At 40.9% G+C, this 6,293-nt stretch overlaps 1 pseudogene; it reads left to right on the top strand.

Moving 5' to 3' along the window:
* Positions 1–5,226: 5,226 nt before the first annotated feature.
* LOC114115468 (5S ribosomal RNA) lies at positions 5,227–5,345 on the top strand (annotated as a pseudogene).
* The last annotated feature ends 948 nt before the right edge of the window (positions 5,346–6,293 follow it).

Genomic DNA, 6,293 nt, shown 5'->3' with positions numbered 1-6,293 from the left:
CTAAGGTGTTGGACAAAATTCTTGAGAGTCCCTTGGACTATAAGTAGATCAAGCCAGTCACTCCTGAAGGAAATCAGTCCTGAATATTCATTGGAAGGACTGATACTGAAGCTGAAACTCCAATACTTTGACCACCTGATATGAAGAACTGACCAACTGGAAAAGACCCTAAAGCTGGGAAATATTGAAGGCAGGAGGAGAAGGGGACGACAGAGGATGAGATGGTTGGATGGCATCACCGAGTCAATCGACATGAGTTTGAACAAGCTCCGGGAGTTGGTGATGGACATGGAAGCCTGTCATGTTGCAGTCCATGGAGGTGCACAGAGTTGGACAGGACTAAGTGACTGAAGTTAACTGAATAACACAGGGAACTCTATTCAATACTCTATAATGACCTACATGGGACAATAACAAAAAAGAGTTGATATATGTATATGTATAACTGATTCACTTTGCTGTACAGCAGAATCTAACACGACATTGTAAGTCAACTCTTAGCAGAACCACTGACTGAAGCTGCCCACCGTGCCCAGGCACCACAGTAACAATTTGCATGAGTTATCTTACAATAGGAGAATAGGAGGTCCCGGTAAGAAACCTGGAACTGACAAGCCACCACCAATGAGAATAATTTGGGAAGGAGCAAAAATTAGACAGAAGATGCCAGTCCATAGGTCCTACCAACCTCCCAGAATTCTTCTGAATGGAATCCATCTTTGCTGAACAATGAGCAAGCCACCAGTAAGGACTTTGATTAACAATGATTGGTCAGAGACAACCTGGAAAGTAATAGATAACTTGGTAGATAGATAGAAAATAATATTAGATAGAGAAAGTGGGAAAAATACATTATGCCAGGAGTGCAACATTCCCAAGTTCACATCAAAAAGTAGGATTAAAAGCATCAATTCTATCTAACTGCTCTTTGACCAGAAATCGATGGAGTAACTCAAGGTTTGCTCTCCTCCACTGACTGCATATCTTCAGGCAAAATCTAGTGGAAATTTTGAGAAACAGTCCTAAGACCAATTGATCTACTGGCATCCACTACAGAGGCAGAACTGCACAAGCCATTCACCACAAAGAAGCTCACCACTGCTAACTTATGCCCTCAGAATGGTGCCCAGGATGAAGGAGATCTTGAATGATGAAGCCCTGAGCACTGCTGAGCCTAGCATAAATTCAGCAATACTATTTATACTACCACAAGACATTCTGAAATGTGCATCCCAGGCTTTTCTCCAACAAATTCAGTCTAATGGGGCTCAGAAACAGTCAGCATGGGTGGCTAGACACCCAACCAGGGCGGAAGAAATGGTTACAGCTCCTCAAGTGTCTGTGGAAGCTAACAACTGCCGTGAAGTATTTTCATGTTGGAACAGAAGCCACTGTTCATCAGGGAAGTAGACTGGTCCGTTGCAATCAGGTATTTCACCTCCTTGAGCCCTGCACAAGAGGATAAGCAAGTGCAGCTTGTTTTCAGACTAAGTTACTTCCAGATTGCCTCAGTCTCTGTCTTCCATTTACATCTCCATCAAGCTGGACAAGTCTGCCAATTTCGTGGACATCACTATGCTGCTAGGTTTCTTTGCTCATTGACCATTGTCACATGAGTGAACATCTGGGCTGGAGACTCACCAACCTGGGTCCCAATCTATGCTTTTTGTCAATGTAATATACTTTGATCTTCCCTTGGCCAGAGTTCCCATGAAACTTAAAGATTGGAATTGGATTATAAATCTTAGAAGGTGTTCCTCCAGTTATGGTGAAGTGTATGTCTCATAGAGTTTCTGTACAAATGTTGATATTAAACTTGTTGCTCAGTTCAGTTCAGTCACGCAGTCATGTCTGACTCTTTATGATCTCATGGACTGCAGCATGCCAGGCTTCCCTGTCCATCACCAACTCCCAGAACTGACTCAAACTCATGTCCATTGAGTCCGTAATGCCATCCAACAATCTTATCCTCTGTTTCCCCTTCTCCTCCTACCTTCAATCTTTCTCAGCATCAGGGTCTTTTCAGAGTCAGTTATTCGCATCAGTTGGCCAAAGTATTGGAGCTTCAGCATCAGTCCTGCCAGTGAATATTCAGGACTAATTTCCCTTAGGATTGACTGATTTGATCACCTCACTGTCCAAGGGTTAGTCTTCTCCAACACCACAGTTCAAAAGCATCAGTTCTTTAGCACTCAACTTTCTTTATGGTTCAACTCTCATATCCATACATGACTACTGGAAAAACTATAGCTTTGACTAAATGGACCTTTGTTGGCAACTTGTTCCTATTGGTGTTCAATATGGTGAAAAATGGCAGGGTGAAATTGTAAGGTTTAATTTTAAAGAATTGATGCTTTTGAACTGTGGTGTTGGAGAAGACTCTTGAGAGTTCCTAGGACTGCAAGGAGATCCAACCAATCCATTCTGAAGGAGATCAGCCCTGGGATTTCTTTGAAAGGAATGATGCTGAAGCTGAAACTCCAGTACTTTGGCCACCTCATGCAAAGAGATGACTCATTGGAAAAGACTCTGATGTTGGGAGGGATTGGGGGCAGGAGGAGAAGGGGATGACAGAGGATGAGATGGCTGGATGGCATCACTGACTCAATGGACGTGAGTCTGAGTGAACTCCGGGAGTTGGTGATGGACAGGGAGGCCTGGCGTGCTGCGATTCATGGGGTCGCAAAGAGTCGGACATGACTGAGCGACTGAACTGAATCCTTTGTCTTTTCATTAGAAAAGACTCTGTTGCTGGAAAAGTTTGAATGCAAAAGGAGAAGAGGGCAGCAGAGGATGAGACAGTTAGATAGCATCACCAACTCAATGGACATGAATTTGAGCAAACTCTGGGAGGTAGCTGAAATTCCAATACTTTGGCCACCTGTTGTGGAGAACTGACTCATTGGAAAATACCCTGTTGCTCGGAAAGATTGAAGGCAGGAGGAGAAGGGGACGACAGAGAATGAGGTGGTTGGATGGCATCACAGACTCGATGGACGTGAGTTTGAGCAAGCTCCGGGAGTATGTGATGGACAGGGAAACCTGATGTTCTGCAGTTGATGTGGTTGCAGAGTTGGACACAACTGAGAGACGAAACTGAACTGAACTGGGAAATAGTGAAGGACCGGTATGACTATGAGGTCACACAGCGTCGGACATGACTTTGTGACTAAACAACAACAAATTTTAGTTTGAAATTTTTACTTCTTTTATTACTTAATTGAAACTTGTTATGATCATCTTAGTCCAAATTATGTAAATTAATTATTACTCAAACTCCAAGAGTCAAATACTTTAGGAAGAGAGTAAATTTTTTTAATGTGTGTTTTTTTTTCTTCTCTTTTATCTATCCTTGTATCCAAGCTGTGTATTGGCCACTATAATGTAACCTCAATTCATCAGCTTGTATTTCCTATTAATATAAAGGCCTAAGTCAACAATTAATATGTAATATGAAAATAGTATTTAATTTGTCCAAAATATATTCTATCACGGTGACTTTCTATAACACAGCCAAAACTTGTTATTATTTCACATGAATGTAAAAATGTCATACTATGACCCCCCTCTTGCTCAGCATAGTGAATCAGTACATTTATCCACAGCCCTAATGAGTGCTTACAATTAGGCTATACAAAACAAGAGACTTTGTCAATAAGGGGCCCCCAGGCGGAGAGTAGGAGGATAAGGGAACCCAGGAAGACTGCTCTGCCACATGCCTCTCAGTCTTGGATTTTATAGTGATGGGATTATTTTTCCAGGTGGTCTGGATGGTGGGCAGACTGCTTGCACTTATCCAAGTTTCAGAAAATAAAATATGCCATTGGAACTCCTCTTTACTAGTATATCTGAATAACGAGTGCATCACTGAGATGAACCACTCAGTTATTTATAGTTTGTGTGTCTAGTTTACCCCTCAGGAATTTTCAGTGTAACACTGTATATCTATCTTATGAATTATATAGATAAAAATATTGGCAAGAAGTAGAGAATGTCCTTGGCATCTTCCACAGTAATGTAAGCACAAGACCTTTGGCAAAGGAGAGTTAGGAGAAGGCTGCCAACAAAAAAAATAACTCTGACATTTCCTCAAAATGCTGAAATCCTGCCTAGAATAAAGCAATTAATCATCCAGCTCTGCATTAAGCATCTATTTAATTGCATTCACCATTGCACTGAACACAGTAAGCAAACTGGGGGAAAAAAATGAAGTAAGCCCTCCATTGAGATGCTTAAAATTGAATTCAGGAAACATAATGCATATTCAATAATTACCCTCACTTATACCACCCTGAATATTTCAGCATTAGTTGAAAGAAAACAGACATTAGTGTGCTCCAAAGTAATTTTCTGAAACATTAACTGTATAGTAGTGTAGAGTATGGACTGACAGAAAGAAAAAACTTGTGGGAGAGACATACCTTCTTATAAAGTAGATTGATGAAAAGTTCCTGGGAGGAGATAATGAAGGACTGAACTAGGGCACTGGCAGTGGAAATGGAGAGGAAAACCAGATTCAAGAGCTATTTATGAAGAAGGATTAGTAAGTGAATAAGTGGATGTGTGAGATGGGAGAGACTTCTGGAGTCAAGGTTAGCTCTGAAGTTTCTATCTTGGGAAACTGGGTATCTGTGATGCTTCCTGAGATACAAAGACCAATTGACTCTCTTCAAGATTTCATGATGTGCAGTCTCTCAAGCAGTTCTACTGTGCTCATAGGGTGAGTTCATCCCGATACCTCAATTACTGTAAGTAAGGCAGGATCTGTCAGTTACAGGAAAAATGATGGCTTCAGTCCCAGGGTCTCTCCTTAAAGGAGGAAGCATATTTTCACTCTGCTAGAGCTTTAGGTAAGCATGGAGCAGAAAGTTTCACATCATTTAGCATGAAATCTTCATATTTTATTCTTTCTTTCCTTGCCATGCATGATTCCATAGTTTTAATTCTTTAAATAGGTTTGCTAGTGCTATGTCATTTTATTTTATAATTATAGGGGCAGATTAAGCCAAGGCTGTAGTTTTGCAATTATATGACTACTATTATATAATAATTTCTACTGAAAGGCATTTGTTCATTTTAAAGATTAATTATAGAACAAACAAATAAATGAGCCATTCAGATTAATTTATGATAGTAAAGGAACAAACTGAAACTTTTACAGCACTGGAATAAGAGGACATTTTAGCGCAAGGGCCACTTCTTTTACAAACTACCTGTGCCCTTTGGGTCTGTGGCCATGCCACCCTGAATGCACTCGATCTCATCTGATCTCAGAAACTAAGCAAGATCGGGCCTGGTTAGTACTTGGATGGGAGACTGCGTGGAAATAGTGGGTGCTATAGGCTTTGGAGACTTCCACAACAACAACAAAAACCTTCCTTCCATTCTTCTTATGTTCCCACGCCTTTTAATCTCATGTTACAAACTATCTACTTCCCTCTCCCTTATCTGTCATCTTTTAAATCCTAGGGTAATCTACCTAACTCTTTTAAGATTTTATCTCCTGGCTCAACCATGTTTCCTCTCCAATACCATGTATACATGGTCACTTCAGTCCTGTCTGACTCCTTGGAATCCTATGAATTGTAGTCTGCCAGGCTCCTCTGTCCATTGGATTCTCCAGGCAAGAATTCTGGAGTGGGTTGCCATGCCCTCCTCCAGGGGATCTTCTAGACTCAGGGATCGAACCTACATCTCTTATGCCTCCTGCATTGGTAGATGGGTTCTTTACCATCAGCGCCACCTGGGAAGCTCCCTCACCAATACCATTTCTTCAGTAATCAACGTCTCCATTTCTAGTCCCAGAATCTCCTCCTCTCTTTATATTTTGTCCTCTATCCCAGTTTACTCACTCATTCCCATGCTGTACCATAAGCCTGGTGATTATTCATAAAAGTGATATCTCAACTTCAAGCCTTATATTTCTGACACTATCTCCTATAGTTTATCTCACTCTCTCAGAACCTCAATTCATAATCCTCTGCTCAAAAATATCACATCAATTGATGTAACCACTTTTTAACCATATTATGTCCTCTCTAGCTTTGCCTTCCATGGATTTCATATTAAATAATTCCTGTGAGTGCTCACTCAGTTTTTTGTTCCCATCTTGTTTTTGACATTTTTTGCTTAGTCATAATCCTGGTCATATCAAAGTATAATCCTGGTCAAATCAAACTCTTTCCTATTATGCATCTTCAGCTGTGGAGATGCAGATATTTGGAGGAAAAAAAAAAAAGCACAGACACACTGACCAGGCTCAGCTAAATAGTGAATCACTAACAGCAGTGGGA

Source organism: Ovis aries, chromosome 6 (genome assembly GCF_016772045.2).
Source record: "Ovis aries strain OAR_USU_Benz2616 breed Rambouillet chromosome 6, ARS-UI_Ramb_v3.0, whole genome shotgun sequence".
Classification (NCBI taxonomy): Eukaryota; Metazoa; Chordata; class Mammalia; order Artiodactyla; family Bovidae; genus Ovis; species Ovis aries.
This window is presented reverse-complemented; position numbering and strand designations above follow the sequence as displayed.